A 25,172-nucleotide genomic window follows, 5' to 3' on the forward strand; every position below is an offset into this window, starting at 1 on the left:
TCAACACCTGGTCTTTCTCACCTTGAATGTCAAGCGAAGTTAGACATTTGGAGGCAAGAACTATTGGGTGTCCAATTGGAACAACATTATTTGAGGTCACTGTCTCTGACCCCATTCTCTGTCATACACTGTCCAAGAAGGAAAATGGTTTTAGACAGAGGCAAGGGAAGGAATGGTAGAAGTTATAATTATGGGAGTGCTGTACATGTGTAAGATGCTAAGTAAATGGTTTACTGCTATCCACAATGTAGACATTGCATGATTCTTTACAGCCTTTAGTATATTTATTCATTCAAAAATATTTTTTTTATTTAATTTTTTATTTTTTTAAATTTACGTCCAAATTAGTATATAGTGCAACAAGGACTTCTGGAGTAGATTCCTTAGTGCCCCTTACCCGTTTAGCCCACCCTCTCTCCCACAACCCCTCCAGTAACCCTCAATTTGTTCTCCATATTTACAAGTCTCTTATGTTTTGTCCCCCTCCCTGTTTTATCAAAAATAATTTTTAAAAAATAATTTTTTTAAAGTTTATTTATTTATTTTGAGAGAGAGACAGTGCAAGTGGGAGAGAGGCAGAGAGAGAGGGAAAGAGAGAATCCCAAGCAGGCTCTGCACTGTCAGCGCAGAGCCCAGCGTGGGGCTCGAACCCATGAACTCTGAGATCATGACCTGAGCCCAAATCAAGAGTCAAACACTCAACTGACTGAGCCACTCAGGTGCCCCTCAAAAAAATTAGTTTTTAAGTGCTAGGAAGTATATAATTTGCTAGGCATTGGGGAAACAAATGACATCCTGTACTCTTGAAGAGCTCACAATCCAGTGAGAAAGACAAAAGAGCTAAAACTTGAAATTCTACCTATAGTAAATTCTCAAAACACTATTTGTTAAATGAATGAAATATTAACCTGATTACCTAGCTGTGGAGCTTAAAATGTGACTAATTTCTTTTGATGGGAAACTCTTTTATTAAGGGAAAAAGAAAATAATGGTCTTTTATGTTTCAGTGTATACTGAGCTATTAACAATTCTAGATATTATTCACAACCTCTGTTCCTACTTTCACACATCTCTGTGTTGTTTTTGTATTAGAATGGGATGGAAACTAGATTTGTGTTCAAAAAAGAAATAACAGCACTTGAACTTACTCTTTCTATTACAGGTAACCACATGGTGGATATTAGAGATATTCTATTTATTTTGGATGAACTACAGCACCAGTATGAAGATTTTTGTAAGTGAGCTCTTGTTGCTACAGCAAGTTTTATTTATAAATAAATTGCCTTTAAATTAAATCCTAATTTGTAGGTTTTATCATATGGAATCTGAAAGCCTTCTCTGACCCCATTAACTCTAACTCTTTTAAATTTTTTTTTATGTTTTACTTATTTTTTGAGAGCAACAGAGACAGAGCGTGAGCGGGGGAGGGGCAGAAAGAGAGGGGGAGACACAGAATCCAAAACAGGCTCCAGACTCTGAGCTGTCAGCACAGAGCCCAACACGGGGCTCGAACTCACAGACTGCGAGATCACGACCTGAGCTGAAGTCAGACGCTTAACCGACTGAGCCACCCGTGTGCACCCCCCCCCCCATTACTCTAACTCTTTAGATAAAAGTTTAAATCCTAAATATACCTAATCAGTATTGATTATGTAACTACCATAATTTTCTTTTATCTTTCCCTTAATATTTTGCAACATGAAGTCAACTTTAAAACAAAATAATAACACTAAGAAAAAAAATGTAATTTGCAATTTGTGGGTCATTCTGACATCCTGACATTGACAGTTAAAAATTTTTAATATAGGGGTGCCTGAGTGGCTCAGTCAGTTAAATGTCCAAATTCGGCTCAGGTCATGATCTCATGGTCCGTGAGCTCGAGCCCCTCATCAGGCTCTGTGCTGACTGCTCAGAGCCTGGAGGCTGCTGCAGATTCTGTGTCTCCCTCTCTCTCTCTGACCCTCCCCTGCTTGTGCTTTGTCTGTCTCAAAAATAAATAAACATTAAAACATTTTTTAAAAATTGTTTTTAGTATATTATTCAGTATCATTCATGATTAGTTTTGTTTTTCTCCATTAAGTATGTTTTTAAAAATCTCTTCCTATTACACATGGTGTCACTCCCTTTTCTTTCTCTGTCCGGACATCCTTTGGTCAAGATTATCTATGTGTATAATTTTAAGCTCAATTTGGCTCAGTTGGTTGAGTGTCTGACTTCAGCTCAGGTCGTGATCTCACGGTTCGTGAGTTCGAGCCCCGCATTGGGCTCTGTGCTGACAGCTCAGAGCCTGGAACCTGCTTCGGATTCTGTGTCTCCCTCTCTCTCTCTTCCTCCCCTGCTCACAGTCTGTCTCTGCCTCCCTCAAAAATAAATAAAGATTTAAAAAGATTAGAAAAAAGAATTATATAGTTCTAATAAACTTGCTACAAATAGAGCAGCCTCTTGCCTGATCCTTTCCTCAGTTTCTCCAGAGGCAAACATTTTAGCTGATTACCTGATATTTGTTTTCATGACTGTAAATAACATGTTTGTATTGCTTCTTGTTGATTTTTTAAAATTTTGGGTAGACCTAGTAAACTCCTTAATATGAAAAATAAGGATTTAGCTCTGTTTCATTTTCCCTGTCCCCACCATATCCACTTCCCATACCTATCCATCCTCCTAATATAGTCATAGGGTAATTGAGTAAGTTTTAATTCTGTATTTATGTTAATATATTTATGTACACACTATTCACTGCTGAGCCACATGTAAGTATCTTGTGGCTGCTTTCTCTTTCTGTACAATTTTTCCCTCTTTGAGTTGTCTTATTTACTTATTTGCTTGGTTTAAAAAAAAAGTATATATATTACTGATTGAAGCTTAGACTCTGCCAACTGTCTAAATATCCTCTTCGTAAGTTTGTCTGCACAAGGTATTCTAGTAGTTTTGTCTTCTTGAAGAAATCTTCTTTAGAGTATTTTGATGTTCTTCAGTATGAATTTGTTGCCCTCTACATTTTGTGTGCAACTGTCATCTTGAGATGTTTCTTCATTAACATGCTGGAGACTTTTCACTTCTCTCCTCCTATGACAGATTCTGTCTTCATATTTTATTGATAGTTTGGGTACAGAATTCTAGATTGTAAATAATTTTCTATGTTTTCTACTTTTCAGTATTGCCATTGAAGTGCAAAATTTTCTGACTCTTGACTTTGACACTGATTTTTTTTTTTTTTCAAGCATATAGGATATTTTCTAGTCTTCTGAAAGTCTCCTTGAAAGAAGTTTCTTTGTAACGATTGTGCTGAATACAGCGTCCTTTGATTCTGGAAAATTAAAATAATTTGTTGATGATTTCCTTTCCTCTATTTTTTCTGTCTCTGTGGAACTCTTGATATTTGGATATGTGACATAATGGGATGATTCCTTTTTTTTTTAACCTTTTTCTCTTATCTCTTTGTTATGCTTTATTTATTTATTATTTATTTCATGAGTGAGAGTGGAAGAGGGGCAAAGGGAGAGGGAGAGGGAATCTTAAGCAGGTTCCACACCCAGTGCAGAACCCAACATAGGGCTCAATCTCACGACTGTGAGATCATGACCTGGGCCGAAATCAAGAGTCGGATGCTTAACTGACTGAGCCACCCAGGTGCCACTCTTTGTTATGTTTTCTGAGAGAGTTACTTAAATTTATCTTCCAATGCTTCTATTTAGTTTTTCATTTGTACTTTTAAATTTCCAATAATTTCTTTCCCCTCTGTTATTTTATTATAATATCCTCCTCTTATTTCATGAGCATTTCTATTGTTCCACAAACAATATCTTCTGTTGCAACTAAGAACTTCTGTTGCAATGCTTTTGAGATTTCCTTTTTCATTCATATTCTGTCTCCTCCAAGGTATTTTTTTCTGTTTGTTTTTCATTTTAGGAGTGTTCCTCAAATGTCTGGTGATCTTTGGTTGTCTACTCATATTTGAGAATGGTGAACTCAAAAGCTATTTGGAAGCTCTGAGACTGAGGGCAAAACTAGCTGATTATGAGCTGTAGGATAATGATTCTTTTTTTTTTTATTTATTTTTTTTTATTTTTTAATGTATGAAATTTACTGTCAAATTGGTTTCCATACAACACCCAGTGCTCATCCCAAAAGGTGCCCTCCTCAATACCCATCACCCACCCTGCCCTCCCTCCCACCCCCCATCAACCCTCAGTTTGTTCTCAGTTTTTAACAGTCTCTTATGCTTTGGCTCTCTCCCACTCTGGCCTCTTTTTTTTTTTTTTTTTTTTTTTTTTTCCTCCCCCTCCCCCATGGGTTTCTGTTATGTTTCTCAGGATCTACATAAGAGTGAAACCATATGGTATCTGTCTTTCTCTGTATGGCTTATTTCACTTAGCATCACACTCTCCAGTTCCATTGTAGGATAATGATTCTTAACCAGAGATGATTCGGAGATTTCCCCCGCCCCCCGCCCCGAACTTCCCCTTCCCCCAGGAACATTTGGAAACATTTGGAGACATTTTTGGTCATCACAATCTGTATTACTGGCATCAAGTGGTGAGAGGCCAGGGATGCTTCTGAGTATCCTACAATACACAGGACAGCTCTCTCAATAAAGAAGTATCTGTCTCAAAATGCCTGTACTGCTGAGACTGAGAAACCCTGCTATCGGGTGGTCTGGCTGGGCTATTTGCCTGGAAAACCCTTAATATGACTGTCTTTAGGGTATATTTCCTTTTGAGATGGTCAGAGTGTTCAAAGAAACTTTGAATATCCTTCCCGCAGGTATAGCCTTGCTTCATAGAATTCCAGGTGTTAAATAAGACGAAAGACTGAAGTTCCCATTATTCAGTGTAAGCCTCCCTCCGAGTTTTGCAGGTAATACTCCTACCCTCTATTGTGTTTAGTATTCCATAATCCAGAGCCCTTGTGTTTAACCCTTTCTGATGAATTGTCACTTTCCTGCTGGAGTAGGAGAAGATCAATAACTGGCTGTGCCCAGTGGATAAAAGTGAATATCTGGCCGTGTGAAGAGACCCTAGGTATCAAATTACTACTTAAAGGGATTTTAACCAGTTCTTTCTTTTTAGCTTCACTCTTACCCTCACTTTTAGAGATACCTAAATGCTACTAATTTATGAGCTTTTGGAGTTTTTGTGTTATGAACTGGGTTGCTTCTTGGCTTTCCCCATTCTGCCTTATGGTTCAGCCTTTTCAGGTCTACTAAGTTCATCAGCTTTCCAGATTCCAAAATTTAATTGTAGTAGTTTCTTTTCCTCTTCTTTTTTGTTATTATGGATTTGTGATGTTTTAAAAATTCCTTTAGTTTATTTTTGAGAGAGAGAGAGAGAGCGAGCCGGGGAGGGCAGAGAGAGGGGAAGACACAGAATCCAAAGCAGGCTCCAGGCTTCAAGCTGTTAGTACAGAGCCTGATGTGGGGCTCCAACTCACAAACCGCGAGATCATGGCCTGAGCTGAAGTTGGACACCTAACTGACTGGGCCAGCCAGGCATCCCCAAAATTCCTTAGTTTAAATGGAGTGTTTGAAGGCTGTTCAATTTGCTATTATTACCTGAACGTTTCAAAGTTTATTTTGAATTCTAATTTTGTCTTTGATGTGGAAGTTTTTTCATTAATTTTTCTTTTCTGACATAGATATTACTAATAATCACATACCCACTCCCATGCATAATAATTCATGTTATTCATTCTTCTGAATCCTTGCTGATTTTTTTTTACTAGTTCTGTTATAGAGAAAGGAATATTGTCTCCAAATATAATTGTAGATTTGTCTATTTCTCCTTTCAGTTTTGTCAGGTTTTGGTTCATGCATTTTGAATCTCTGTTGCTAGGTGAATTCACATTTAGAATAGTTCTATCTTCTTGGTGAGCTGATTCTTTTATCATTATGCAATGTGTATGTGATCACTGGTAATTTTCTTTTCTCTCAAGTTTACTTTTTCTGATTCTAATATAACTCCAGTTTTCTTTTGATTAGTGCTTAGATGGTAAGTATTTTCCATCCTTTTACTTTTAACCTTCTTATATCACCAGTTTTGAAGTATTTTGTAAACCACACAGAGTTGGGTGATGTTTTTTGTATTTATTTGTATAATTCCTGTATTTTAATTGGAGTGTTTAGATCATATGTAATGTAATTACTTATACATTCAGACCAGGTGTACCATATTATTATTTGTTTTCTATTTTTTCCTCTGTTTTTCAACCATTTTCTCCCTTCTTTTTTTGGGAGCATTTTTTTAGTATGTGAATTTATTCTATATGTATTTTCACTATATCTCTGTATTTTTCCAGTGGTTGTTTTAAGGATTATAGTATACATACTTAACCTTTTCTAGTATGCTAAAATAAATATTTTACCACTTCAAGTGGAATATAGAAGTTTTACCCTTATATAGATCTTTTTACCCTCCCTCTGTTAAGCTGTAATTTTATTATGTATTACCACTATACACACTGAAAACTTCAGACAATGTTTTATAAGTTTTGCCTTCAATGATCAAACATATTTTAAACTTCTAAGAGGAGAATAATAGTCTATCATAAAATCAAGTATTATAACATTTGAAATACTTTAAAATGTGTTATTCAAATGTAAGGTACTATTCTGAGCCATCAGATGAATTTTATAAAGGAAGCCCCAGTGGGACATTGTATTAATATTTTTCTGAAGAGGTTATTTTATATACAAACTATTTTTTCCCACAAGTACTGAGAATCTTTAGGAGGGTAAATATTTGTATTCTGATGTTAAATGAAAAACAATTTTTTTAATGTTTATTTTTGAGAGAGAGGGAGACAGAACGTGAGTGGGGGAGGGGCAGAGAGTGAGGGAGACAGAATCTGAAGCAGGCTCCAGGCTCTGAGATGTCAGCACAGAGCCCAATCTGGGGCTCAAACCCATGAGCAGTGAGATCATGACCCGAGCCGAACTGGGATGCCCAACGAACTGAGCCACCCAGGTGCCCCTGTATTCTGATTTTATAAATAAAAATTTCCCCACTCCAACTTCCTTATACTTCAGTATGCTCATAACTAAGGGATTTGTAGCTGTATTGGCATATTTAGCCTATAATCTTTCAAAATTGGCAGAGTGGGGAATGAGAACTACAACCTTCAGTAGGCTATCACTTTTGATTTGGTGCAACTTCAAATAGCTTTGGATAAAAGAATTTAAATATATTAAACCAGAAGATTATATTTAACCTAGTTAATATTTCAGTCTTAGTTATCAGCTCTGTTAGTTTTTCAACATATTAACCTTATTTAACTTTTTAAACTTTGTTTATTTAAGCAATTGATAATTTCTTGAATAGTTTTCATGAGGACTTAGTTGTTACTTTTTAAAAACTATTACAAATGGTACAGGTAAATAGAATAATTAAATATGTTTCTCTTGCTTAGCAGGTATGGAATCATCTGCCTTGGATGAATCTACTTCAAACAGAAAGTTATCAAATATATCAGAATGTTATCCACAGTATAGGATGAAAAGCAGTTTCTCTTCCAGACTACGTGAACCATCATTATTCCCAAAGTTAAATGGAAAACACCTCCAATATCATAAAATTATGGAGGATAATGATTACCTTGAACTTAAAAGATCAAAAAATCCTTTGCAAATAAAAAAATTCCTAAATGGGGTTGATAGCAGTGATACAGGATTCTGGGAACCATATTCAAAGGATGGCATAAACTTTAAGAAAAGTTCAGAGAAGATTGAAATTCATGACTCAAAGTCTACGTCACATAGCTTGAAGAGCATTACAAGCCTCAAAAAGTCTCTGGATAAAAGTGATAATTTTAGTATCCCGAAACTTCAGAAGCCAGCTGTGAGAAGGCATTCCAGCCTCCTAAAACGGGTTTCGTCGAAAGAAAAGATTGCAGTGAATGCTCTGGGTCAGTATCATATATGTAAGTCAAAATATAGGTCCTTGAGTTCTTGAGTCATCACAGAAACAAGCTGAATTAACCATTGATTAGACAGTTGTTTGCATTTCATTTGTCAGTGCTATTGAGTAATCACCACTTCTGGTATATAGATCAGTGTATACAACACAGTGGTTTTAAGTTGTGCCTTTTTAGATGGTTGTGTTCCCTTTTTCAGATGCCTAACTTTGACCAAGAAGTTTATTCAGAGATTAATTCAACTCACTCAAGTTCCCTAGAAATAGAGGGCCTGTTTTCTTTTGGAAATGCTTATTTTATAATTTTTAAACTAAATATGTAAGGAGTCTATGTGAAATTTTTGTTCAGGTTCCGTAATTTAAATATATGATATCCATATCCAACATGATATGATAATGCTTCAGATATCATCTCTTTTGGACATGGGAATATGAAGAAAGATAAAATAACTACTATTTTACAGTTTGGGTCCCCAGGGCTTTATGGTCTTTCTCAAAGATGAGCAAGGTTTTCCAACCAATATATAGTTTCCTCCTTCCGTGGTACCTCTATCACAGAAGTCCTGTGTTTGGAACTTAATTAAATACTCCTTCCTATAGTCCTTGGCTGAAGTTACTCAAGTTGTTTATTTTCTTGAAAGAAACTTATCTTTTTATTGCATTTAATATTGAAGGTAATTGTTAAAATGAGTGCTTAGTGAAATACTAGTGGTTCTTACACAGTAATACAAATTTTAAACAACTCAGTTGAACAGAAAATGTGCTCTTTTAAGGAGGCACAACAATGTTCTTTCTGATTCCTTTACTGATACACTACTATTACTCTGTGCCTCATTCCTAATTCTGAGTTCTTTATATTCCAGTAAGATTAAAACACTTGTTAAAGGAACAGTGGAATAGTAGGCATTTAGCCCATGGGTAGAAGCAGCCTGTGGAAGAAAGTGCTTATCTATCTTGCTGGTGTCGCCAACCTTTGCCATACTTAATATTCTTTGTAAAGAGAAGTGTGAAATAGTTTATCTGGTATAACTTCTCAAGATAAATTGATGGTAATTGAGCATTTCTGAAATGTGACTGTCATTTGATATACATTTTAAAAACATTTTTAACTTTTCATGTTATGATAATTTTTAAATCATAAGAATTACACAAAGGGAAAGACATTTCTATATACTCTTCATCTCGTTTTCCCAGGTATTAAGATCTTGTATAATCACAGTACAGTGAACTAAATCAGGAAATTGACACTGATACAATATTATTTACTATTTCATCTGAAGACCTTATTCAATTTTTTTCAATTGGTCCATAAATGTATTTTTCCTGGTTCAAGGTCTCATATAGGATCACACGTTACATTCAGTTGTCATGTGTCCCTTAGTCTCCTCTGATCTAGGATAGTTTCATGACCATGACACTTTCGAAGAGTATTGACTAGTTAATTTGTAAAATGTCCCTCGTTTTGGGTTTTCCTTATATTTCTTCGTAAGTTCAGGTTATGCATTTTTGGTGGGAATTACAGAGAAGTGATACTATGCCTATCTCAGTGCATGATATTAGGGGACTCATGACGGCCATGCGTATCTACTGCTAAGATTTTATGATTTTGAAGATTGTGAACTGAAAACATGTAGCCTAAAATGATGGGAAGGGGAAGAACTCTCATTGTTTGCTTGGAATCCTGGAATTTAGACAAAACACTTTGTTGTTGTGATCTCTTGAACTCGTTCATTATATTTTAATCAGAACCAAGCAGCATTGGCTGGGTCACTGGAACAGGCTGTTCCTCCAAACAAGTAGTTTATAAACATTTATAGAACTTCAAGATTGTTTTCTGTTTGAGCTATATGGGAAATATTTAGGTATAATGTAAGCTACAACAGAAATATGAAGAAAAAAGCAGTCATATGAGGTAATAATAATTAGATAAAACTTGTTTTCTAATTGCTAAAGACTTTGGGGGCTAATTATTGCTTAAGACACATAAATTCTGTGGCTGAATAGTCTTCTACATTTTGTATATTTACAAAACATCTGTGAAGCTATCAATAAACTCCAAGAAAATTACATTGCTGCAGAAGAACTTCAATCCATTTTGCCTTCAATAGGAGTTACTTTATCAGACAAAGAGTTCAAGGAGATTGTGGCAAAGACTACTCAAAATGGTGAGACTGATAATACCAAACTTTTTGAAAAAATTAGATACTTTTATGGGATAGTATTAAATGATGGAGTAAGTTCTCAACTAGGAATGGAACAGAATGGGCCATGCTAAAGAAGATTCTAAAAGAACAGATATAAAAATGGAAAGTGGAAAAAAAAATTCCTGGAAAATCTGCCCTAATGCATTGGTTTGGAGGGACTAGGCCTTTTATATCTCAGAATTGTTATGTAACACTCTATCACTATCCCTAGCTATGCCTTCCCGTATGGGACAGGTACTGGAAAGGCTGGCCCAGTTGTAGGGAGGTTCAGGCAATAAGAGCACAAAATCCAAGGGGTACAAAAATCTCTGAGCAAATAGCCTAAAGCATCCAAGAAGAAATAACCGGAGATTCCAAAATGGTAAGGAAGTGCTACAACTAGGAATTTAGGGCTAATGGTACTTAACCAATCAAGGCAGATGATTAGCATCTAGATGTTAAATAGCATATCCCAGTCACCAGCCTAAGTTCAAGGCAGATTTTAAGTTTCCAGGAAGAGCTTTTGTATTGGAGAAGTTGTTTTATCATTAAGTAAGACCCATCCACAACAGAAGTTCAGCTGAGGAGAGGGCAGAGGCAACATTTTGGGGAAAGACTGACTTGGGAATATGTTAGAAATGAATTCTTAGAACCTGAGCAAAATTTCTTAGCTAAGGCAAATGGGAAAGAAGATTAAAAAAAAAAAAAACCTAAGGTGTAGGTGCTACTAAAATTATTGAGCCCTTTCATGTTGCTTATCAGGATTGGTAGGATCACTGTGGAGGGTGTATATCTAAAAATAGGTAGTTAATTGGATCAGCTGATAGTAATGGGGACACTTGGGTCTGTCAGGATTGGTCAGTATTGTCAAGGTGTCTTAATGGATAGCATTTTGACTGGGTTTTCATGATGGTATGAAATAGACTCCTTAAGTTTCTCATGGTCCATCTATATGGTCACCTTTCCTTTTTCCTATATCTATCAAAAATTGAGGACCTAGCTCAGTCCATTGCACTTTATAATAGGTATTTAAAAATTATTGAGTAATTATCAAAATGAAACGAACTGACCTAATTCAGAGACTCATCTAGGGAGACAGGATATGAAAGGAGAAATAGAATTATGATGAAGTGAAGAAGTAATTTTTTTCATAGTTGTATGAAACTATGAATTTACCTTTTATGCAAAAATATAAAGAATGCATGATCTAAAGTCTTTATTTTACAGGAAATGGAATGGTGAAGTTAGATGACTTTATGAGCGCTCTCTCCAAGGAGCAAAGTCTTCCTGAATGTGATGGTAGGTAGGAAATTTATTTTAAAATGATTTGGAGGAAAGAAGTGGTTAGGTTGAAAAGAGGTTCAACTGAACTGAGTTTGCTTTTTGGGTAGATACTTAATAGTTCTGAAATTCTCAGGCAAGCCATGAAAACTTGATGTATTAGGGTAGTGATAGCTAACTTGCTTCCCTCACAGAATTGTTAGATGGATTTTAAAAACTGTAAAGTACTACATAAATGTATAGTAAGGTAATGAGGGATTCCAACAGGTGATTAGCCCCATTTTTAGCAACTGATGGGTGATTTGATTTTTAATTTTTTTATAAGGAACTTGTTTGAATGAAATACTGGTTTTGTTTCCCTTGTTTTAGAACATTTCTAAAAAAACTGTATTAAGCTATAATTTACATACATAAAACTCACTCATGCACTAATTTTCATGAAATGTATAGAGTCATACAATCAACACCACAATCAGTTTGTTAAAAATTTTGCTTGCAATGATTTGGGTTTTTATGCAAATAATTAAGTATTTTTCAGCAAGATTAAAATGAGAAATGAAAGATACTAAGCCTTGCTGTTTTTATTTCCTTTTGTTTATTCATATGCTAAAAATGAAAGATAAGCTTTTTGTGTCTTCCCAAAGGATTTCTCAGATAGAGAAAAATTAATCCAAAGGAAGAGATTTTTCTCTTATACTTACATGAAGTCTCATGTTAAAAACTACATTATTGTGGCGCCTAGGTGGCTCAGTCCATTAAGCGTCCGACTCTTGGTTTCGGCTCCGGTCATGATCTCACAGTTTGTGAGTTCAAGCCCTGTGTTGGACTTCTTGTGGACAACACAGGGCCTGCTTGGGATTCTCTCTTTCTCTCTCCGCCCCTACCCTGTGTGCTCTCTCTCTCTCAAAATAAATAAACTTAAAAAAAAAGCTACATTATAATTTGTCAGTTATGATGAATTGCTTAAGTGGTGTTCTTAAAGACAATATTAGCAAATTTCTTGAGTGCTTTACCTTGTAATCATTCATTCACGAACTTAGTCACCGTTTCATTGCTGTTTTGTGAAGTAGTGTCGTGGTTGTAGCCGACTTCTCCCTCCCATTTCCCCCATTATACTGTTTTTAAAATTTATCTTATTTTAACGTTTTATTTATTTAAATAATCTCTACACTCCACATGGGGCTCAGACTGACAACCCCAAGATCAATTGTCTCATGCTCTTTGGACTGAGCCAGCCAGGTGCCCCTAAAATTTATTTTTAATGGTGGTATCTAACACGTAACATAAAATTTGTCATCTTAACCATTTGTAACTGTACAGTTCAATAACATTAGGGTTACGTATATTCACACGGTTGTACAACGAATCTCTAGAACTTTTTCATCTTGCAAAACTGAAACTCTATACCCAGTGAACAACAACTACCCATCTGTGCCTCTCCAGCTTCTGACAACCGTCATTCTACTTTCTGTTTCTGTGAATTTGCCTACTCCAGATACTTGAGTGGAATCATATAGTATTTGTCTTTGTGAATGAATGGCTTATTTCACTTATCATAATGCCCTCAGGATTCATCCATGTCGTAGCACGTGCCAGATTTTTCTTTCCTTTTCGTGCTAATATCACATTGCATGTATATGCCACATTCTGTTTGTCCATTCATCCATTAATAGACACCTGTGTTGCTTCTACCTCTTGGCAATTGTGACTAGTGCTGCTGTGAATGTGGGTATGCAAATACCTCTTTGAGCCCCTGCTTTCAATTCTTTGGGATATATAATCAGAAGTGGACACAATCCAGGTTTGTAACGTTTCCTTCACTCCTAAAATTCTCTTGTGCCCATTTATCATTAATCTCTACCTCCATTCCCAGGCAACCACTGATCTGCTTTCTGTTTCCATAAAGTTGCCTTTTTTTAAAAAACATTTAATATAAATGAAATCATAAAACATGTGGTCTTTTGTGCCTGACTTCACTTTTTTTGAGGCTAATTCATGTTGTTGTATGTATCAGTAGTTTGTTCCTTTGTATGGTTAAATAAGTCCATATTACATTTTATAGGTATATTCCATTTTGTTGATGATTCACCAATTTATGACCTTTGCTTATTTGCAGTTTGGGACTGGTATGCATAATGTTGAAATTAATATTTGCATTGCAGTCTTTCTGTGGACATGTTTCCATTTCTTTTGGGTAGATTCCTAGGAGAATAATTGCTAGTGTATATGGTAAATTTATGTTTTACTTTTAAAGAAATTACCAAACTGTTTTCCAAAGTGGCTATACCATTTTCATTCTCACCAGCAATGTGTAAGGATTCTGGTTTCTTCCTATCCTCCACATTTAGGTATTATCTTTTTGTTTATAATCATTATAATTAATAATTGTGTAGTGGAATTTCATTATGGTTTTAATTTTGCATTTCCCTAATGACTGATAATGTCAAGTTTATTTGCACATGCTTACTAGCTGTTCATATATCTTTGGTGAAATATATATTCAAATCTTTTGCCCATATTTAGAATTCCATTTTGATTTATCTATAGTGTTTCAGAGTATATCTCTTTTAAAGTTGTTGCTTCAGGTATATATACATAACTTATCACACTATTGGTGTCATCATTTTTCCAGTTCAAGTGAAATACAGAAGCCTTATCTCCATATACATCCCTCCCTCCTTTATGATATAATTACCTTAAATATTTCCTTATATGTATTTAAAACCACATCAGGTGGTATTATTTTTACTTCAACCATCAGACTTGATTAAAAAATTCAAGAGAAGGAAAGCCTACTATATTTACCCATATTTTGACTTACCATTTTCTTTTTTCCTTCTTGATATTCCAGAGTTTTTTTGTTTTATCCTTTATTTTCTGTTTAAGAACTTCCTTTATCCATTCTTAGGTCTATTGACAACAAATTCTTTTAGTTTCCTCTCATCTGAGAACATCTTGATTTCCTCTTCATTCCTGAAAAATAGTTTTTCTGAATATGGGATTTTACGTTGATAGTTCTTTACTTTCAGCACTTGAAAAATATTGTGTCACTTATTTCTGGCTTCCATGGTTTCTGCTGGAAATTCTGTCATTCAAATTGGTTTTCTTTCCCTATAGTGTTTTTCTTAGGCTGCTTTCAAAATGTTCCCTTGTCTTTAGTTTTCAGAAGTTTAATTATGATGGATCTTGACATGGATTTCTTTGGATTTATCCTGTTTGAGGTCCACTTTCGTCTTGGATCTGTAGGTTAATGTCTCTTGATAAAAATTTGGGAAGTGTGCAGGCATTATTTCTTTGAGTGCCTTTTTAAGTCTCTTTTCTTCTGGGACTCTGATGGACACAAATGTTAGATCATTTTTATATTCCTACAGGTCTCTGGAACTGTTCATTTTTTTCTTCAGTTTATTTTCTCAGTGTTGTTCATTGGATGATTTCAGTTGCCTTCAATTCATTGATTCTTACCTTTCTCTCCTCCTTTTAGCTGTTGAGTCCATCCACTGAACTTTTAATTTCAGTCATCATATTTTTTAGTCATTAAATCTCCATTTGGACTTTCTGTGTTGGTGTTTGTGCAAGAGAAAAAGCAGGCAGCTCTCCCAGTCCTCACATACTGTCCCTATACAGGAGAAGACCCCCACCCATCGGCCCAGCCTGATAGGCCCTAGGCCTCTACCACCTTTTTCCTTCCCCAGGCTCTAGGACTGACAAGATAGCTGATGGTTCTTTGGGACGCCCTGAAAAAGTTGATGTGCTGGATAAACTCTTTACCTCTCCAGGAGGAAACTAAGAGCTCGGAATTTTAATCTAATCCTGTGCTGAACAGAGGGGAAGATCACTGCTTTCTACCAGCCCAAGCCATCGCTTTATTCTACCCCAAATACTGGACTGTGCTAGACCCATCAGAGCTCCAAGGCTGGCAAAACAGACGCCAATCTTCTGGGGAGGCATTTTGGAAAAGCTGAATTTCTGGATATGTGGACCAAACTCTTCTTCCCCTTGGTTGAAGCTGGGAGCTAGAGTCTTTTTTGGATCATATGGTGCTGCATTGGAGGCAGCACTTGTGGGAGGGTGTCCCAAATCTCTGTACCAGCTTCAGTACGTCTGGTTTTGCATTCTCCTGGGATACAAGAGCCTGTCCGTTAGTTTCTAATTTCTCACAAAAGGAATTTATTTTTTAATTTCTGCTGAATCAGTGTGTTTGTGGGGAGAAGAAGGGTCCAGGGCGTCCTACTCAACCATCTTACTGACATCACTCACAAGCTGTTTACTTTTTTAAAAAAAATTTTTTAATGTTTATTTATATTTGAGAGAGAGAGAGAACGAGAGTGGGAGGGGGCAGAGAGAGATGGAGACAGAATCCGAAGGTTTCAGGCTCTGAGCTGTCAGCACAGTGCTCAACACAGAGCTTAAACCCATGAGTCATGAGATCATGACGTGAGCTGACGTCAGGTGCCCAACCAACTGAGCCACCCAGGTGCCCAGTAAAGCTATTTACTTTTAAGTGAGAATTTTTTTCATCTAAAAATTCCTTTCACAAGATAGTATCATATATCTTGTTCTACATATTTATACATAAAAATTACCTTTTTAAGAATCATTTTAAGAATCATCTAATTCAGACATCATTTTGATCATTTCTTTGTTTAGTAATCCATAATGACATCCAGTGACTGCCTAAAGTCGATTAACTCCTGATAATGGCTTTAATGCCCTCCACTGCCCAGCTTCCTCACTTTCCCTATCCTAATCTTCTATTAGAGAAAATCTATTTGAGTTTAGTTTGTTCCAAAATTTACACAAAAACACACCCGCATGCATACCTGTCGACCCCCTTAATAATTCTATGTGTTTCTAAGTTATTTTAAGAAAATTTTATTGCATGGGCACCTGGGTGGCTCAGTTGATCGAGGGTCCACTTTGGCTCAGGTCATGATCTCGCCGTTCCTGAGTTTGAGCCCCATGTCTGGCTCTGTGTTGACAGCCTGGAGCCTGCTTCAGATTCTGTGTCTCCCTCTCTCTCTGCCCCTCCCTGACTCATGCTGTGCCTTTCTCTCTCTCTCAAAAATAAACATTAAAGCTTTCATTGCAGTAAAAATTTGTTTAAATTTAATGGAGGGAATACTGCCCAAATTTGTGAAGCATATATTCCAAAGTATCATAAAAAGACATGTGGGATAGTTATTTCCAAGTGATAATATTTATGTACACAGAAGATAAACTAAGATTAACCAGGGACTGAGCCATGTATTGCTACAAAATCTTACCCCAATTCATTATTCAGGATTGAAAGTTTTCTACTTATTTCTGTATCTGCTACCGAGAAACAGACTACTAAGAAATTTTAAATTGTTAGAAAATTAAATGGGGAAATTGTATAATATTTTTGTTCCTGTGCACTTAAATTGCAATTAAATTGGCACTTCCTTCGATACAGAGATTATAGCAAAGTAGAATATATTTTTGGCTCTCATTTTGTACTTTGTTGGTTTTCAGTATTAAAGATTCTGGTAATTCTTTTCATATATAACATTTCTGAAGTTATTTTCTATGCTTGTTTATTTAGTGTTAGAACTAAAATTCATCTTACTATTGGTGTTTTCTTTTTGACTTATATTTAATACTCATTAGCATACTGCTTTATTTTCAGTGTTGACTGATGTCATTAAAGCCATTGATAAAATTAAAGATGAAAATATTGATTATGAGGATATGAATACTTGTCTTCAGCATTTTGGAGTTTACCTTTCTAAGCCAGAATTTGAGAAGATCACAGAGTTGACTGAAGCTGACAGTAAGTGAAAACTGGGTTGACACATGTGAAAAGATGGTCACTTTGCTATTTTTTTCCCTCAGAATAATGACTTTATTTTTTTGATTAGAAAAAAGTCCATTAAAATGAAGTCAATACAGAAAAATACTCAAAAGCACAACAAAACACACAAAATCCCATGATCCAGAAATATCCAGTATTAACAGTCTTTCCAGACATTTTTTTCCTATAGGCAAAAGTACAAACAAAAAGAAAGTAGAGTTTGTGGTTTTGCTTTCTGACAAGGAAGAGGTCAGGACAGAAGTCATTAAATGGGACAAATGACTCTTTATTATGCCAAAGCCTATAATTCATAAGGAAGGTACTAGTTTTGAGTATCTATACCCTTATAACTTAGCAGCATCTTTTCTAAAGAGAAAGGGTGGTTGTGAGATAGACAAGTGTGTGGGGCTATCGATGAAATAAGAATGGCCATGAAGAGTATGTGAAGAGTACAGGAAGAGTATGTGAACTTTTATTACAATATATTTCTTATTTTGTGTGTATTAAAATTTTTCCATAATGAAAAGCAAAAAAAGAATAGAACAAATATAAGTTATGTGCCTTACGTGAGAAAATAAGACTTTGTTAAAAGACATTATAGAATACCTAAATAAATTGGAATATATCCCATATTAATGGACTCAGAGACCCCCAAGTCTGCCAATTCTCATAATTAATTTACTTATCTAAAGCAATTCTAATAAAACCCTGACTTTTTTGATGAATTGATTCTAATATTTGTATGCATAAACAAAGATCAAGAGTAGCTAAAACACTCTTGAGGAAGAAAAACGTGGATAGGGTGTATGAGTGGTGTTGGAGGGATCTTGCTACCCTGGATATTAAGACTCATTATAAAGTTACAGTAAGTAAAACAGTGTGAAAATGGCACAGGGATAGAGAAATTGACTGATAGGACAGGATAAGTAACTTCCAAATATATCTACACACATATAAGGAAACATATATAATGAGGTGGCAGATTACTGGGGGGGAGGGGAAGCACCAGTTAATAAATGGTGCTGGAATAATTAATTATTCAAATGTAAAAAATAGAATTGGATCCCTACCTATATATCATATTCAGTAATGATTTCCAGATACGAACACTAAAATTCTCTTTAGAGAAAGAAGAAAAATTTTCTGACTTAGAGTTACAAGGAATTATTTTTAAGATACAAAATCACTAACCAGAAAAGAAAAGATTTATACATTTGACTACATTAAAAATAAGAACTTCTCTTTATTAAAAGGTAATACAAACAGAATGAAAATACAAGCCACAAATGTAGCAAAGATTATTATTAAAAAAATTTTTTTTTAATGTTTATTTATTTTTGAGAGAGAGAGAGGTGCAGAGTATGAGATGGGGAGGAGCAGAGAGAGAGGGAGACAGAATCTGAAGCAGGCTCCAGGCTCCCAGCTGTCAGCACAGAGCCCTAAGCGGGGCTTGAACTCATGAATTGTGAGATCATGACCTGAGCCAAAGTTGGATGCTTAACTGACTGGGCCACCCAGGCATTCCAGAGTAAAGATTATTTGTAACACTCATAACAGCGAAAGATCATTGTGGAGAATAAATAGAAAACCCCTATAAATTAACAACCCAAGAGAAAAATGGCCAAATTACAAGAACAGCCATTGCCAGATGAAGAAACATAAGTTGCTAATAATCATATGAAGTCTTTTTATACATCATAGTAATCAGGGAAATGCAAAATTTAGGTCGCAATGAAATACCTTTTGATGCTGACCAAATTGGCAAAAATTAAGGTCTGTTAATTTAATTGTTGGTAAATAAGGCAAAAGTGGTGAAAGAACTTTGAAAAACATTATGTAGTATTCTGTAAGGTTTTCATACTTCATGGCTTAGAAAATCCATTTTTTAGTGATACATCCCAGAAAATCTCTGCACTGATGTGCAAGGAGACATGTTAAAAGTGCTCATAGCAGGGGCGCCTGGGTGGCTCAGTCGGTTAAGCGTCCGACTTCAGCTCAGGTCACGATCTCGCGGTCCGCGAGTTCGAGCCCCGCGTCGGGCTCTGGGCTGATGGCTCAGAGCCTGGAGCCTGCTTCCGATTCTGTGTTTCCCTCTCTCTCTGCCCCTCCCCCGTTCATGCTGTGTCTCTCTCTGTTTCAAAAATAAATAAACTTTAAAAAAAAAAAAAAAAAAAAAAAAAAAAAGTGCTCATAGCAGCTCTGATCCTAATAGAAAAAGGAAGGAAGGGAGGAAGGAAAGAAGGAAGGAAGGAAGGAAGGAAGGAAAGAAGGAACAAAAAGAAACAACATGATCGGTGATAGAATGTATAAATAAATTGTGGTATTTACCACTGATGCATGATGAAATACTGATAATGTGTACGTTAGTGAAAATGAACTATAGCAATATACTATATGGATGGTTCTTGGAAATATATTGAATGAAAAAAGCAAGTCTAGGTTGCTATAGTGTGATTATTTTTATAGAGCTGTAAAACAAAATTAAGGAATATTTTGTTTATCCTGTGTAAAATTTTATGTAAAAAAGCAAGACCTTGGTTAATTTTAAAAAATTCAGCAATGTTCTCTCTGTAGAGAAGCAGTAGAATAGAATGGGGGAAGCACAGACGCAGATGCAGTGGTGTTAATAATGTTCTTCAACTGTGAGGGAGAGGAAGGGGGAAAAATGTTACAGAGAGGGAGTGAGGCAAACCATAAGGACTCTTAAATACTGAGAACAAACTGAGGGTTGATGGGGGTGGGGGAGAGGGGAAAGTGGCTGATGGGCATTGAGGAGGGCACTTGTTGGGATGAGTACTGGGTGTTGTATGGAAACCAATTTGACAATAAACTATATTAAAAAATAATAAAAATAAAAAGTAATTTTGTCCTTAAAACAATAATGTTCTTCAAATGGGAGGTGGGTTCAGTGGTTCAGCTAAAACATTTGTGTATCAAATAGACATTATCAAAAATAGGGAATCTATTGCTTTAGAAAGTTATATGTTCCTGTTAGTGAATGTAAATCTTCATTAACTCTAACATTCGCCTAGGATTTTTCAAAGTCTCATTTTTTTCAAGTCTTTAAATATTTGGTTAAGAATACAAAGTAATTTGGTGCTCCTTAAAGTAAACTTCTCAAAGATTCTTTATCTTGGAAATAGGCAATAGGCTGTGCCTTATCTTTTATAGATTAGAACTGGAATTTGATTTTTTTAGTGGGATAAACAAAGGAGTAGTGTTATCAAAAGCTCATCCTATTTATATAAAACCTTTATATGCGGCCTTAGAAAATTCTTAGAAATCTTTATCCATTCTAATATTGGGATATTATATATAATCAAAGAAAGACATTTTCTAAGTATAGAATGACTATTAAAATGTTTAATAGTTTCAAAAGCATACTGGAATAAAGATAACAATGTGAATGGTAGCCTGAGGTGGGAGAAACCAGAGGTCAAGAAAGCTCACTTCTAATCTCTGATCTTGTATTTCCTTTTGTGACCTGGGGAAAAAAATCATGATATCATGTCTAAGTATTTTTTAAAATGTATAAAATAATACACTAATTCTTTACCGACATATCTTTGAGTTGTTGTCAGGCCAAGACAAGATAATGTAAGTTAAAATTAAAAATGTTGTACGCTTGTAACTAGAAAGATTTTGATTAACTTTCCTGGCATTTTTCAGTTTTACTTTCTCCTTGTGTGTTGAATCGCTTTTTCCTCTTAGAACCATATATTTTTAGTGGTATTAGCTGATGGCTATAATCATGTTATCTCCCTATAATTTATTTTACATAATTCTATAGTTGTCATAATTAACATTTGAAGATATTGAAGAAAATATTCTTTTCTCCTTAGAAACGAAAAAAGTGAATTTTAAAGATTTCATTGATACAATGATGACCAATACGGAACGCTTCTCTGAAAAATTATGTAAGAACATCACATTTTGTGCTTTTATTTACTTTTTCAAGTTTATTTATTTATTTTGAGAGACAGAGAAAGAGCAGGGGCAGGGCAGAGAGAGAGAAAGGGAGAGAGAGAGAATCCCAAGAAGACTCCACACTGTCAGTTACAGAGCCCAGTGCACAGCTCGATCTCACAAACCATGAGATCGTGACCTGAGCGGAACTCAAGAGTTGGACACACTTACCCGACTGAGCCACCCACCCCAACATATATTGTGCTTTTAGTGGACCAACTGGTGTGACAAACTTTAGAAGAGTGTAGCAGACTAGAAGAGGTAGTCATCCTGTAGATCATCAGCCAAACAGATGCCTGGCTTACTGCTGATGTTTGGTTTCAATCTTCTCTGTTAATGATTTCTAAATCTCGAGCACTTCCATGTGCAAATGAATTGAAAGTTTTTACGAGCTTCCTGTTTATCCTCACACTTACTATAAAGAGCTAGAACCGTGTATATAAAATTCCTTTTCGGAAGATGTAAAACGTCTTCCCAATTTGGGGAAGTGATGCCATCTAGTGACTAGCGCTGAGTACTCATATGCAGAATTTCCTCTTTCATTTGTTTATATATTTTTTTCCATCTTCCAATTTATTCAGTAATATTTACTGAGCCATTGTTATATATGCTTTCTGTTAAGCTGATGAGCTGTTAAGATGAGAAAGACAGTCTTGGCCACTCAGAAGCTCACTGTAAAGAAATACAAGGTCTTATATGTACATTTTAAATGGAGTGAAGCTAGTTTAAAAATTGAAGCGAAAAGTAGCATTTTGTTATTTTGTGCTTAGCTGTTGGGTAATAGTGCATTTTAAGTAACAGTTATTTTACCTTACACTAGAAATCAATTTAATTTGCTTTCTATACAAGGTGGAACATAATAGATTAATTGGATGAAGAGATTATTTGCATTGTTAGTCACTTCATTTATCCTAGGAATTTTAGTTTCGTGGAGATAAAAAGTTTTTGTTTTTGTTTTTAAACATTTTTATTATTTTTGAGAGACAGAGAGAGCACGAGCCGGGGAGGGGCAGAAAGAGACAGAAACACAGAATCTAAGCAGACTCTAGGCTCTGAGCTTGTCAGCACAGAGCCCGACGTGGGGCTCGAACTCACAAACAGTGAGGTCGTGACCCAAGCCGAAGTAGGATGCTTAATCAACTGATCCACCCAGGCACCCCGAGTTAAAAAGTTTTATTATCACGGAGTTGTATAGTATATTATCTTACTCGTATCTATAGTTAAATTTCCTTTCTTGTTGTTAAATATTGCACATTTATATTCACTGCTTTCCTTTTTTCTTCATCTGGCTGCTCATTTCTTCACCAGACAGCTTATTGGTTCTGTATACCTCATTGGGACCTTCTATCCATTTATCCCTCAACTTTGTCCTTACCCACCAGTCTCCCTGTTTTCACTTTTCTTCCTTATCCACTTGAAAATCACTGGTCTGTGTACCTCGAATACCCTACAGTCTTCAGTACCCTAAATTGCCCTTTGGTTGCACCTGTCTTACAAAACTCCCAACCCTGGCTTTTCCTCGTGGCTGACATCATTTCTAGAGAAAATTATATAGCTCAGCAGATTGAACACTTTGAAATCTTGACCATCAGTGTCTGGTGGCCCTCAGCACTACCTAGGAATTATGTGATTCCCACCCTCTCCCAGTTAGTTTATTCTTTTACTCTCTGAAATAACTAATTAACAATCTCCATTCTCTCAAACTTCCATTCCTACTCCAACCTTAGCCCTTCTCACATTTAGCAGATAACTTAGCCTTTATAAGGAAAATAGAAGCCTGTCACTATTTTGAGGACGTTAAGATATTTCCCAATATTTTCTCCTAAAAGTTTTTAAGTATTTCTTTTTCATAGTTAAGTCTTTAATTCACCTGAAATTGATTTTTATGTTTAGAGTGAAATTGGGATCCAATTTAATTTTTTTCCATAAAGATATTAGCTGGTGACAGTTTTATATTAATTCTTTGAGATTTATGTATTATATAAATTGATTTGGAACCTGACACTCACACATGATGGCCTTGGGATTTAGGTTATCATTGGAGATTTTATTCCTTCTAGTCATACCTCTGGCAGAGAACAGGCTTTCTTCTTGAATTCCTAAAAAGGTGACTAAAGTGTTTTTATTAATAATTTTCAGATGGAAAGATTTTCCGGGGCCCTGTCTTTTTTGGGAAAAGTTTTCAATTAGCAATAATCGCGCCTCGGATAAACCTCATTGGCTATGATACTGCCACTGTGCAAAGCTGGGCCCTGTCTTTTTTTTGTTTGTTTGTTTTGTATTAAATTTTTTTTAAATGTTTATTTATTTTTGAGAGAGCAAGAGACAAAGTGCGAGCAGCAGATAGGCAGAGAGAGAGGGAGACACAGAATCCGAAACAGGCTCCAGGTTCTGAGCTGTCAGCACAGAGCCCAATGGGGGACTCGAACTCACAAACTGAGAGATCGTGACCTTAGTTGAAGTCGACGCTTAACTGACTGAGCTACCCGGGCCCTGGTGTTAAGTACGCACCTCTATAATTCTAGACTTGTCTGTATCAAGTAATAACAATAATACTTATTATATTACTCACATTTATTGAGGGTTTACTATGTGCCAGTACTGTTCTAAATAATTTTTATTTATTAACTCACTTAATTCTCACATCAACTCTATTATTTTTATTTTATGGATGGGAAAACCACAGCACAGAGGTTAAAGAAGTCACATAGCTAGTATGTGGTAGAATTAAGATTAGAACTCGGGTAGAGTGGTGCCTGGTTGGTTCAGTCAGTTGAGTGTCCGACTTTTGATTTTAGCTCAGGTCATGACCGCAGCGTTGTGAGATGGAGCCCCACATCAGGCTCTGTGCTGGGCATGGATCCTGCTTAAGATTCTGTCCTGAGAGGCCCTTTGTCAGCTTGGCAGAGTGGTGCCACCCCAGAACCCGGGTGTGTGGAGTGGGATCCTTTAAGACGTTGGGGTTTGAATCCCAGCTGAGTGCCTGGGAGGTGCAGGAGACTGTGGAGCGGGACAAACTGACCAGATCGTGCCTGTGCTGTGCTGTGAGGGCTGCCTGAACAGGGTGGTTTGGTCTAGGGAGGAGAAACTGCGACGATGCCATTTTCCTCCAATCACCAACATGGTGGGGCTTCAGGGAACAGGACAGCAGGCCCCCAGTGGAGGTTGGACTGCTTACACCAAACCCTGCCTCACCATGCCTGGCAACTGCATATCTGCTGGAGGGAGAATTGACCCTTACCCAACCAGAGGGTCCCTCCTCCAGACCAGCACAACCACTGGTTCCAGGGCACCATCGGACAACGGTCCGGCAGTTTTTCATTTTCTGATTTGATTTTTGGAAATACATATTTTCTTTTCTTGTCTTTTCTCCTTCTTCTTCTTCCTTCCCTTCTCTATTCTGGTTGTTAATTTGTTTAAGCAGGCATTTTTAATCTATGCATTTTACACCTCTTCTGTATCTCCTCCTTCTTTATTTTTCTCTCTCTCTCTAGATTAAGCCATATAGTTTCTCTGATTCTCTGCCTGCTCAATTTTTTTTTCTCTTTCCCTGCTTCTGTCATTTCCCTCTTTCTATGGGATAAGGCTTCTTCCACCCCCTCCCCTTTTTAATTTTTTCCAGGGTTACTTCAATGAACAAATCAAAGCACGCCTGGTGGAAAGTCCAAACCACCAGTGCGAGTAGGGGTATAAAGCAACCAGAGTCACAACAACAGAGAGCATGTGACACACTCCAAAAACACCTCCTGAAGGGTCAGGCCCTGGATAGTATATGACCCCTTTTTAACATAGTAGTACTCACAGGGGCAGGACACATAACAAACTATTAAAACACGTAAAAGACAGAAAACTAGACAAAATGACTAGACAGAAGAATTCTCAAAAATTCTAGGAAGAAATGACAGCCAGAAAAATTGCTCAAAACAGATATAAACAATATATCTAAACAAGAATTTGGAATAATAGTCATAAGACTAAGAGCTGGGCTTGAAAAAACTATAGAAGACAGCAGAGAATCTATTG

General features: G+C 36.2%; 1 protein-coding gene and 1 pseudogene across 1 annotated transcript in view; one reads left to right on the forward strand and one right to left on the reverse strand.

The window, feature by feature from the left end:
- Positions 1-1,237, forward strand: part of LOC144614256 (EF-hand calcium-binding domain-containing protein 13-like) — a 40,231-nt gene extending 38,994 nt beyond the window's left edge. Inside the window, exon 9 of the mRNA XM_078436995.1 lies at positions 1,163-1,237. The gene's annotated coding sequence lies outside the window, so the exon portion shown is untranslated. The remainder of the gene's footprint in view (positions 1-1,162) is intronic.
- Positions 1,238-23,269: 22,032 nt separating this feature from the next.
- On the reverse strand, positions 23,270-23,396 carry LOC145715138 (U4 spliceosomal RNA; annotated as a pseudogene).
- Positions 23,397-25,172: the final 1,776 nt, after the last annotated feature.

The sequence above is a fragment of the Panthera onca genome, assembly GCF_046562875.1.
Source record: "Panthera onca isolate mPanOnc1 chromosome E1 unlocalized genomic scaffold, mPanOnc1 haplotype 2 h2.Chr16_ul_2, whole genome shotgun sequence".
Taxonomy (NCBI): Eukaryota; Metazoa; Chordata; class Mammalia; order Carnivora; family Felidae; genus Panthera; species Panthera onca.